This window comes from Sturnira hondurensis, unplaced genomic scaffold (genome assembly GCF_014824575.4).
Source record: "Sturnira hondurensis isolate 20B ecotype Veracruz unplaced genomic scaffold, ASM1482457v3 Scaffold0002633, whole genome shotgun sequence".
In the NCBI taxonomy this organism is placed as follows: domain Eukaryota; kingdom Metazoa; phylum Chordata; class Mammalia; order Chiroptera; family Phyllostomidae; genus Sturnira; species Sturnira hondurensis.
This window is the reverse complement of record NW_028075264.1, coordinates 2044460-2057208: the sequence shown is the minus strand read 5'-3', so window position 1 is coordinate 2057208 and position 12749 is coordinate 2044460. Positions and strand designations below refer to the sequence as shown.

At 39.9% G+C, this 12749-nt stretch overlaps 1 pseudogene; it reads right to left on the bottom strand.

The window, feature by feature from the left end:
• Positions 1 to 1941: 1941 nt before the first annotated feature.
• On the bottom strand, positions 1942 to 2453 carry LOC118983075 (ferritin light chain-like; annotated as a pseudogene).
• Between the last annotated feature and the right edge of the window lie 10296 nt (positions 2454 to 12749).

Below are 12749 nucleotides of genomic sequence, written 5' to 3'. Positions count from 1 at the left end.
TTCACTTAACTCTTAAGGAGTAGTTACATTTATACAGTCCTCAAATGACATTCAGACCTTTGAAGGCAACCATGAGGCTGATGTGGCCCCTGGTGAAAATGAGTTTGACAGCCCTGGAAGACTATCTTTATCCCATTGTGCATTCTTGACTTTTTTGCAACAGATTAATTTACTACATAGGCATGGTTTTATTTCTGCACTCTGTTCCATTCCTTTGGTCTATATATCTGTTTTTATGCCAGTACCATGCTGTTTTTTGCCTTTGCCAAAATAAGATTTTATTTTGAAAGTCACTTGAAAGACACTAAGACTCAACCAATGTAGATTACAAATTCATATTCTGTCTAATCCTTAGCAATGGTCTTTGTCATGCCAAAATTTGCTTTCTTTGGTAATTTCTCTTTTTAGATTCCTGGAGAATAGATATTTTCCCATAAGCCATCTTCAGTTTTCTTTTCTTTTCTTTTTTTTTTTGTAGAGTAAAGCTTTATTTTCAGGGAATAATGTGTTTGTTGGAGATAGGTATTAAAAACAAAGCAAAACAAAACATCAAGGTAGATCTAATTTGTTCAACAAAGAGAGGGGGCTCAGCCAGAGGTACAGTGGAAAGTTCTCTAGTATTTGTTGATCATCTGGTTACAACCAGACATTCAGGAATATAGCATCGGGTAATATGATCCTAAAAGAAGTTTTGTATTTGCATCATAAATACTAATCATTGATACTCTTGTGTAGCACAAAGCTCCTTTTGTGGTCTGTGATGTTGGAAGGAGCCTCTATAAATCCCTGCAGTTTTATTTTTTAAAATCTTTTTAGTATATTGTGAATTTATTAATATAAACATATTTGGTGTGTTTCAAGAATAGGATATAGATTTTTTGAAACTTTTTAAAAATATATTTTATTGATTATACCATTACAGTTGTTCTATTTCCCCCTTCATTCCCCTCCACCCTGCACACCCCTCCCCCCTTCCCCCCCTTTAGTTGATTTTTTGAAACTTTTTAAAAATGGTTTTATTTAGTTTTAGAGGGATGGGAAGGGAGAGAGAAAGAGAGGGAGAGAAACATCCATGTGTGATCGTCTCTCACGCACCCCTACCCTGGGAACCTGGCCCACAACCCAGGCATGTGCGCTGACTGGGAATCAAACAAATGACCCTTTGCTCCACAGATTGGCACTCAATCCACTGAGCCACACTAATCAGGGTCAGGATGTAGAGTTTTTGAGGATCTGTTATAAGATGGTTATTTCAATGCAGGGAGGCTGATTAGATTAGGCAAGTTTTTCCAAAGGATTGGTGGATGCATCAAGGGGAAGGTTTGAAGTGAGCCTTGTAGGGTACAGTCATGTGATAACATAGAAGTGTGATTTATGGTTCTGATCAGGAACTGTTATCCTGGTGAGAGATAGTTGGGTAGTTGGTCAATTGCTCCCACAGATTTGTGAATGTTGTTCCAACTTTTCATAATAGGAATGAATCCACTTGATCGTGGTGTATGATATTTTTAATGTATTTCTGGATTTAGTTTGCCAATATTTTTTGTTTTAGCATCTATGTTCATCAGGAATATTGGCCTATAATTTTCTTTGTGGTGTCTTAATCTGGTTTTGGAAGTGGGTTAATGCTGGCCTCATAAAATGAGCTCAGGAATCTTCCCTTGTCTTGAATTTTTTGGGAATAGTTTGAGAAGAATAGGTATTAGTCCTTTGAATGTTAAAATTCACCTGTGAAGCCATCTGGTGTAATACTTTTGTTGGGAGGTTGTGTTTTTTTTTTCCTACAAAAAAGTCTTATTGTTTCCATTTGGTCCAATGCAAGGGAGAGGGCTCCACATGGTTAAAATGATGCCTAATGGTTTTTGGGAGAGGCTCAGGCAAAAGCCAAATACCAGATGAAGACAGAGGGGCCCCTCAAGGGCCTCTGGGCTCCAAAGTTTTCTAGTTGTGCTTGAGAATGGGCCTTTCAAAGAGATACTTGCCCATCCCAGCCTGGGGATGACCAGCCTGCAGAGGTTAGTCAGGTGGTTGTCCATTTTCTTGATGAGTTTCACCTCCTCATCCAGGAAGTGCTTCTGAAGGAAGTCATAGAGATAGGGGTCTGTGTGGGCAGAACCCAGGGCATGAATGTTCAGGTCCTTCTCTGAGGCCAAGGCAGCTTCCATGGCATCCCGAGTTTTTCCCCTGTCATCTTGGGAAGGTTTCAGCATGTCCTGGAAGAGTACATGACTATTGCGCTGGTTTTGCAGCTTTAAGAGCTGCTCAATGCCCTTGTGCTTCTTCACAACCAATTCTCAGAAGAAAGGGCCCACAACTTCCAGAGCCATATCATCACAGTTGAAATAGAAGCCCAGAGAGAGGTAGGTGTAGGAGGCCCACAGATGCAGGTTGGCCAGGTGGTTGACAATAGCTTCCAACTTGGTGGAATAATTCTGACAAATTTGGGAGCTCATGGTTGCTCGTCAATGAGGAGTTAAGGTCAACAAAATGGTGTTGGCCTGTCTCAGAGGCTGAGGATGGCTGAGGTGGTTCTGAAGGTGGTGACTGGACAAGAAATTGGAGGGTTGTTGGAGGCTGGAAGAAGGGGCATCCCTAGGTCTGTTCCATCCAAACCCTGTTGAAGCAAGAGACAGATCCTTAGGGACAACTGATGGTACTGTTTTGGAAGTTTTTTGATTACTGCTTTGCTTTTGTTGGTTATAATTGGTCTGATCAGTTTTCTCTTTTGTTTTGATTCAGTTTTGATAGATTGCATGTTTCTAGGAATTCATCCATTTTCCAGATTGTCCAATTTGTTGGTATATCATTGTTTCTAAAGCCCATTTTTCTTAATGAGGATAATAATACCTAACTCATAGGATTATTGTAAAAAATAAATGAAGTAAAATCCATGTAAAAGTATCTAGCACATAGTGGGTAGTCAATAAGTTTTTTCTTCCTTTCTTCTACCCTTTGGTGAAGGAATAGCACAATTATAGGCTCAGGGCCTGTGGAGAAGGTATTTATTATTGTTGTTGTTGTTGTTATTAGTTTTGGGGGGACGTACTGTGGGAGCTGTGAGAAGGCCACAGCCCATAGACCCTTCCACAGGTCAAGAGCTCAGTGGAGTAAAGGGTCTGGGTTTGGAGAATGGGGCTAGCAGATCCCCTACTTGGGGTCAGCATGGACAGGCACTCAATGATGGGAAAGTGGCCCCTACTCCAAAGCCAATACCATTCAGTGTCTGCTGGAGTCTCCAATCATAGCTACCCAGGAAGAGTGTTCTGCAGCTTCAGGTTGGGTATAGCCAGTCATCCCCTCTGCAGGAGCAAGCTCAGCAGGGCAGAGCCACTGGGGTTTGAAGCAAAGATCGAAAGAGTCTCCCCTTGGAGGTACTGCTGGCTGAGCCTCAAGGAGAGGGCCAAGTACTTTGTCCTACTTCTAGATAATAGCCTCTGGGGGTGACACACTCAGAAGTCCAAGCTCTGAGTAGTACCCCTTTCCCACTGTGGAATTGAGCTCAGCAGATTGGGGCCACCAGAACTTGGGAGGTCAGATCCAAACAGTCTCCTTTTCGGTGGTGCCAGCAAGCTTGTAGTGGGGTAGGCACTTTTCCCCCTTCCTGGGCAACAGCCTCTGAGGTACAGGTGATGTGCTCTGATGGGCCTGGCTCTGAGCACCTCTTTGACCCCACCTGGGACTGAGCTCAGCAGAGTGGAGTCCCTGGCTGCCAGAAAGGCAGGCCAAATGAGTTTCCTGTTCAGGGAATAGTGTGGGCTGAACTCCCATGGGAGATAGGACCCCCCCACCCTGCACTGACATACAACCCAGTACCCACACATTTGCTACCTGGACAAAAGCCTCCCTGAGAGACCAGAGATGTACTTTGAAAGTCTCCATTCTTCACATCAATCTGATATTCCTGCAGGACTGAATTCAGCAGGGCAGGGCCACTGGTAGTGGAAAGGCAGGCCAAGTGATTCAACAGGTTGAGGGGGGGGGGACACCAGCTATGTGCCTGAGGTGTGGAAGAATGGTCCCCTTCCTAAAGCTGCACAGTTCAATCACTGTTTGAGTCTCCATCAACACCTTGTCCAGAAAAAGAGTGCCCCAAAAGTTCCTGCTTCATGCAGCCAGCAGACCCCTCTGCAGGACCCAAGCACTGAAGAGTGGTGGTGTTGCCAGTAGATGGAGGACTGGGCAGTTCATTTCTCAGTCTAGTGCTGTAACAGTGGGAGGGCTTGACCCTGGGAAGGTCGCATCTGAGTGCCTAGCAGACTCCTTTCTCTCCCAAGCTGACTGAATCCCCACTGATTTTCACTGCTAGATGATATGTGGACTCCTATTCCCATTCCTGTTGCTCCGGGTTGGGGATTCCTGCATGGGGTTGAGACCCCATACTCCTGGGGAGAGGGAGTGGTGCAGCTGAGATATTCCTCTCGCTACTCAGCCACTGCATGTGGGTGGTAGCGGCTAGCCCTTTCCCTGTCTCCACCCTTCTTACCAGTCTCTATGTCGTTTCTTCTGTAATCCTTGGTTATAATGTTTCAGTTCTAGTCTTCAGTTGATTATTCAGGTTGATTGCTCTACAATTTAGCTATAGATCCAGCTAGGCACTGGGAGCAGGTGAGTGTAGCTTCCACCTAATCTGCAGCTATCTTTGTATCTCGGAAATCAAAATTTAATTTATTAAGTCACAGAGTCAAAGAATGTCACAGCTGGTAAAAAAAAAATTAGGAGGTCAACTAATCCAACACCTGGTTTTGGACAAATTCAGAGAGGGGCAGTTAATTTGCTAAAGTCACAACTTGTCTGACCCAAAAGCATTTTTTACAGGATGGTTTTCAGAACCCTGCAGAACTAGTTAAATATATTATAAGCATGTTATTGAAGACTTTATCCATTTTATTATTCAGTGTCCTGTATATGACATCCCCACATGAGAAATTTTAGAACTAAGTGCCAGGAAAAAATTGTTTATCCTGAATAACTGGTATGCTTTTATTCCTTGTGGAGAATACAAATCTGCCTGCCAGGATGTTCAGAGCCAAATTTTCAGCTTCAGCATTATTAACCATGTAGGACTTTATGGCTTGAATATGTATTCCTACTTCCCTCTGGCTTTAGTTTTTTTTCTCTTGGTCTAGATTTTTAGTTAATATTTGTATATGTAATGTGTTTATTATATTATTGTAATTGTCTCAAATCCTTTGTGGTATAAGGGAAGACATAGACATATAAATAGAAAAATCCTATATTATTTGACCTCTGTAGTACAGTGGAAAAGCATTGGGTTTGAAATAGCTTCTAGTCCAAGCTTTGTCATTTTTTTAATCCTCACCTGAGGACATTTTTTCATTGCTGTTTAGAGAGAAGAAGAGAAACTTGATGTGAGAGAGAAGCATCGATTGGTTGCCTCTGTACATACCCTAACTGGGGATTGAACCTGCAACCTCTCAGTTTATAGGACGATGTTCCAGGGCCAAGCTTTGTCATTTTAACAGACTTCTTACAACTTCAGTTGCCATTGATCAGCTTGCCTATTGTAACCTGTGGCATGATTCAGAAGACAGCCTTTATTAAAGAGCAGAGGTATCTGAAACCTATGTAATGATTGTCCCTCACTTATAAAAGGTGTTTTGGGGAACTTGACTCTAAGAGATTCTGGGTGATTTTAAAGAAACATTTTGTTCAATTCTGGATAGGAAACAAGGATTAGAGTAAGTTTTTAAAAAAAAGATTTTATTTATTTAATTTATTTTTAGAGAGGGGGAGGGAGGGAGAAGGCGTGGGAGAAAAACATTGATGTGTGAGAGAAATATGGATCAGTTGCCTCTCAGATGCCACCCAACAGGGGACCTGGCCCACAACCCAGGCATGTGCCCTGACTGGGAATCAAACTGGTGACTTTTCAGTTTGCAGGGCAGTGTCCAACCCACTGAGCCACACCAGTCAGAATGGATTAGAATAAATTTTAAGATTACCAAGAGAAATAGTAAAATTTTACTGAAAGTCAAATTTACTGACTTATTTGCTTTGATTTACATTTTTTAAGTTTTAAGATTATCATGCAGTAAGATTTACTTTTTTGGGACATGCACAGTTCTATGAATTTAACCATCTCCTCAGAAAACTCCCTCGTGCTATCCTTTTATAGTCATGCTCCCCTCCCAGCCATATGTCTTGGTTTTGTCTTAAAATGTCCTTCCCTATATTTTAAGAGAATAAATTAAAACGATTCATTTGATTGAACCATTCACTTTAGAGTCCCTACTGTATACTCACCACTGTGGTAAGTTCTGCAGACTGTATAAGAGTGTCATATGTAGATGAAGGCTTTAAGGATGCTACAGTATGGTTGGCAAGATCAGCCTAATATGTTGAAAGCAATTAGATGGCCATATAAGACATTGTGCAAGCAAGTGCTAAACTGGCACAGATCAGAGGATGGGAAAGCATCTGTCTAGGCTAGACTATAGGCTTCTACAAATGAGTGACATATGACTTGTATGTGTCTATATCTTTCTGTGTGAAGACAGATTGGAATGTATTTAGAAATGTAAAGAGTTAAGTTTCACCTCTGAAAGTGATATATTAGTCTAAACAGATGAAAGGAATCACATACTTGTGAGAATATTTATAAAGGTCTTCAGGATCTACAATCAAGGAAGTCTACCTCAGTACAAAAATTATTATTTTACTTTCATAAAACATGGAGGAACATATGACTGCCAAATGGTCTTGCTCAGTGTCCAGAGAAATTGAACAAGGCTGACATCCAGATATCTATTGCAGAAGTCTGACTAGAATTTTCCGTTATGAATACAGTGATGTAAATTCTGAACATATGGTTCCCATCAGTGATCTATGAGGAGGTGATGGAATGTAGGTTGGGGAAGAAAAGAGGAAGGCCAAGTCTCTGACTCTGAAGTGAGGAACAGCTGGACACCATATGTGTGTGTTTAGACTTGGAGCCAGCTTTATGTCGAGGGAGTAGGCAGCCACCCAAGCCCTGTGATTTGTAGGGTGTGGGGAAAGGATGTTCCTTTGCCACATTCTTCCCCTACAGGCAGGCCCCAAGGCCTGAACTTTCCATTAGAGAAAGAAACAAAATATTATGCATTCTGGAGTCCCTCTTACAAAGATAGGGAGCTGGAAAGAGTTATCAGAGATTTGTTGTGAGGCAGTTTATCTAATTAGCTTAGCAGAAATGGAAGAAAGAGTGTGATGCATGAGATTGGGTAGATAGGTGTGAATGTATGTGTGTGCATTCAGTAGTCAGTGTGTTTGCAAAAATCTGGCCTCATACAGATTAGAATGGTGGGATTTAGTGCACATGTACACATCTCAGCTCATTGGCTGTGCTAGGTATCTGCAATGTTTTACTCTCCAAGGTGTCAAACATCTCTAGCGTTAGTAGGTGTACATACAGCTTAACCACAAAGATTTACTAAGAATTGGTCAGGAAGATGGCCCTGTGAGGCATCCTTGGCCTGAACATCTCAAAGAGCTTTCTTAAACACCCTCCAGCCAGCCCCCACAAGAAATGAGAACAAGTTGAAAAGTGTGAAGCCCAAGATGTGAGTGGAGAGATTAGCTGTTACAAAAATTATTACTCCTCTAGAAATAACCTAGATATTTAGGTTAGAAGCAGGATGGTCTGGTGTGTGTGATGAGTGTCAGAAGGCCCGCCCTTCTTAACGAAGTGACATGGAAAGCCAAGCTTTCTTATTGTGCCTTCTGTACCTGGCAATCAAGGTGTTGCCCTGAATTCAAGGTCCTGCCTTGAATCCTGAAAACTGACCTTACTACCCAAAACAGAATAGCCCGTAGGGGCCTCTTTCCCAGCTTTAAAAAAAATCAATCAGTCCAACCTCACCTAGCAGAGAAAACACAGAAAACTCCTTTTTCTTGTGTGTTAAGAAGCTATGAAGATGGGCAGGATGTCATTAAATGTTGAACTCAACTATTTGAAATGTACAAGTAAAATCAGCCCAGAGGCTTCAAACCCTCAGAATATAGGAGCATTGCACCTACAAAGAAGGAGCTTTATGGAACTTAAAATCTAAGGCCAAACCTAATGCCATATTCATTGATACCTCTTTGACATAAAATGTTTAATTTATCATCTCACAATCCCATCTCACTTTGGTACTTCTACAATGGAACCATTTGTATTCAGAAAGAGATGTACTTTTCAGATTGGTTTGGGGTAAAGAAAATCAACAAAACCCCATGTGGGTGTGGTGTTGGCTTTTCTGAGATCAGTGTTGGATGGAAAATTCAGATTACTTCTCAGCTTGAGTCATCTGAAATAATTGGATTTGTTCATTTGCAGGTGGAAAATGTAATGTGCCCATTAATTTCTTCAGATGATGACATTTAAAGGCGAAAAGTGATAATGGTCCTGAGAAGCTGTACCTGGGGATCTTTATGGTACTGGGCAGAGAGCTATGGCTGCATTCATGTGAATTGGCTTTGTCAAAGCCAGAAACCAGGGTTCCGGTGTGGTTTCCCTGTAGACTGTTAATGGAAATTTCCCATTACAGCTTTTGGACATTTGATGTATTAGAGATTCATTAATAGAATTCTGGGGGCCTGAGACCGGCCTTCTGCCAGAGGAATGGATGTTTGTAACTTTGGGGTGGTTCCTGGGGATGGAGATACTGCCAGGTTTCTCAGTAGCCACTTTCATTTCCACGAAAATCAAGAAACTATTTCCAACCACGTCTTTCCTACTTGAATTTTGCCGATTTCTCTTTGGTCAGTGTTTCATTTATATTGACAATAACTTCTTGGTATTGTCCTCATCAAATCCCTTCACAGACTATTGGACCATAGTCCTCAAGTCTTCCCCAGGCTCAATAACTTTCTGTATTGACGGCATAGGCTTTTCTTAATTCACTCCGGAAGAAATGAGTCTTTAGGCTCCTTGCTTTTATAACAATAATTATAATAATAATAATAGTTAATAATCATCATTTTGAAAAAACTGAGATTTCTTAAGTGCTTGCTAATTGCCAGGCAATGTGCTAAGTATTTAACATATATTACTTCATTTTATCCTCCCAATAATCCAACAGGGTTGAAATTATTTTGCCATGTTAAAGATTAATAAACTGAAACTCAGTTGATTTGCCCAGGTTCACACTGTTAGTTTCACCCATATCTTTCTATGATGCTCTGTAGCTTCTCTAATTATCAAGACTACCCTGGTTGTATGTTTATTTTTTCAAATACGTATTTGTGTATAAATGAATACATACATTTATATGTATCTGTGTGTGTGTGTGTATATATATATATATATATATATATATATATGGGATGTGTATATATAAAAATGTATGTATATGTATATATGTATGTAGATGACTGAGGGTAAATTTGCTAACTGTGTGCTATACCACTTTGTGCCTTGCTGAGGTATTAACATGTTTTAAAGGAAAGAGTAGCTGACCTTCATCTGTACTGAAATTATTCCCTTAGGAATATCCCATTTCTCATTTCCATTAATAAGCTGCCTTGAAGAACAAATTAGTTCATGAAGGATGCTACATTAAGTTTCAAAGTGCTAAAGCCAAAGGAATTTTAATATTTTCACCTTTATTCTATCCACATATGTCATAGTTGATAAAATTTTACAGTAGGTCCTACACTGTGCATTGCCTCGCAGTCCCAGGGGCCATCAGGTGGTAACTAAGAGGAACCTTTGCGTATCCCCAGTGAATGGACCATAGGCCATTTTGCAGCCTTTTATGGTCTGGCAGGAGGAGTAAGCATAAGCCTATATTTCAGATAAAAAATACCAGGCTGCACGTGGAATTTGTGCTCTAAGTATATTTTCAGAATTGTTCTTGGTCCTTGGAGGACTGAGGAATGCAGACAGCAAAGTGCACACTTTCAGGAGATTTACTAATTGTGTCTGGGAAGTCAGGGAACCAGGATAAGTTAAGGCATTCAGTTTGGAATTTGAAGGCAAAGACCCAAGGAGTAGAGGACTTCTGAAGTGGAATTTATTCATTTTGTGTTGGAATTAAGCTACTGGCCCCAGACTGGCACCACTCTGTGCCATGTTAGGCCGGGGGCTTGGATCCTAACCTTGGTGTTGCCACTTTGTAGGTGTGCAACCTTGGGCAAGTTAAGTCTTCCCTGAGGGGAAGTGAGGATAAAGTGAGGATGAGACTATACCACACAGGCTTGTTGTGCTGGGTTAAACAGGTTAATAAATGGGTGACTGCTTAAGTCTATTAGAGAACATTGAAAATGTTAGTAATTACTAATAATTATAGTTTAGATGTGTTGCATTCTATATGAAATTTCCTTGTTTATTAGCTTTTCTTCCTCATAAATGTCTATTACTTTCCCAAGTATGTCTCACAGTATAGAACTTAAAATATTATTTTAGCACCTGATTGTATCAAGTTTAGTCACTGATCCTTTTTTTTTCTTAACTATTCCTTCAGCCCACTTCTGAGCAGACTTAGGATGGCTTTGCCCTGGTTGAAGACACTGTGTGAGCTTTTCCATTCTCTTAATTAAATGCTCTCCCTACCACCCAGCTATTCATTTGGCTACTTGATTCATGCTTGTACTTAATCAGTAACCTAGGTCAAAGTGGTTGAGAATGGACCCCCAGAGGTGTGCAAGATGATTTATTCTGGTGTGGGGAAAACATTAAAACTTATATTCATTTTTTATTGAAAAAAAGAAATTAAGCCTCACCAACATTCCGTCTTTGGATTGATGCTGCCCACTCACTTGGATCTCTGGGTTTGGTGTCATGTACGGCATCAATGCCCTGAAGGAGGAATGATTGTTTCACAATTGAAAGTGGTTCTCAGCGGTGGCCTTGCTTGTTTTTGCTTTCAGTATATTGCAGTGTTCTGTGGCACCTGTGCAGGGAGAAGGTTATGGCTTATCTAAGCTTAAATAATAGAATCTCTTGAATAATTTGTTAGGAGAATGGCCATGGAAAATCTTTTATACCATCCAGATGGTTCACTAGTTCTCTTGAGGAAAAGATTTTAAGAGTTGTTGAACTTAGACATAATTTACACTCTTTTCTGTTAAACAAGGACGGGTATTCCAAATTTGCTGACTTTCACTTGTTAAATAGTTAGCAGTAGTAGCATGATACCCAGAAGATATTACTAAAAAAAGACTTAGTCTATTCTTTCAAGGTGAGTTTTAGTAAGTGAAAAGTAGCAGCTTAAAAAAAAATGTATTTTAGACACAGATACTGGAAAATGTTTCTGTCTTTTATGTGGTTTTGTTGCTTTGTCACCTAAGAAAAACCTTTGGCATCTATACTTTTTTAATTGGAAAAAAAGATTTCTAACCTCTTAAAAACTTTTCCGAAAAATGTTAGTAAAATCTGAACCTGTTTGTTCAAAATATTGAGATACCATGCCTGCTGATTAGTTTGCAGCATAATGGAATGATACCAGGAAATACAGAAATTTACTAGAAAAATTACAACAAAACCCTTGAATAATTGGAGTATGAAATTTTAAAAATGAATCATGATATATTAAGCACAATGACACACTTCTGTTTGGATCTGTGTATCTTCGTGACCTCTATCTTTCAACTAAGGTATCTATTAAAACCTAAAGTTAGAATCAGTCCTTCAAAAGGATATATGATAAGATTTTAAAAATTAAGGAACCATGTTAAGGCATACTGCTGTAATTTAATAAATTATGCTGAATAATACTTTGTAGTGAGAACAAAATTATTTTGTGCCATTCATAAAAAATAAACTCTTATTTCAAATACTGCTGATTTTATCTTTTCTCATCCTTTAAAAAATTTTATTTTTGTGTTTTTCATAATGTATACAATATATTAGTATAGTTGTAGTTTATGTATACAAATTTGTATTTACTTTTACTTGAAATATGTGCTTTTAAAAATTCATTGAACTAAAATTTTGGAGGCCACTGAACTAAACTACCTACTTGCTCCAGACCCTTGATAGTGAACATAATCTTGAATTGTCTGTCCCAGCTCTTGAAAAGAGCCTGACTTAGAGAACTGTTATCTAGGTAAGGGACATGCCCCCCAGTTCTATGGGTGTTATGTGTTTACCCGTGGCTCAAGGTAGAAGGGCTAAAGATGGGTCAAGGTGAAAGAGTAGAGCTGGAAAGCTGCTAGAGAAGGAGTGCAGATCAATAACTGGAGAGGGAGGAATGAAACACAGTATGGAGGCACTGATATTTTGTGCACTCTCCATCTCCAGCTTGACCCTCCTTTAGTCCTCAGAAAAATCATTTTAAGGTGGTATTCTGCAGCACTTTCATTTCCCTTATGAACCTGCCTCGAGCCACACAAAGCACACAAGACCACAAAGAGGAATGAGAAGTGCTGAGCGGTATTATCTGGTATTGTTCCTTAATTGTTTTATGCATGTAAGCCCTAGATAATGGCGTAGTAGTTAAAAGCAGGAACATCAGACAGACCTTAATTTGAATCCTGGTTCCAATGGTTACTTGCTGACTCTGACCTGGGGCAAGTAATTTGACTTTTTTTGCTGTTAATTTAATTTTTTAGAATCTTAGTTTCTTCACCCACATAATGAAGATATCAATAACTATCAGAGTGGTGGGGAAGATTAAAGTTATGTAAACTCATGGAAAGCATTTAGCAAGGAAGCTGGCAAATAGCTGGTCACTCAACAACAATAGCATTGTTCACTAGATTGTCACCTTCTGATGGCTGGGACCATGCTAGAGGCTCTATACTTCTCTTTTTTTGGTTGGTTGTTT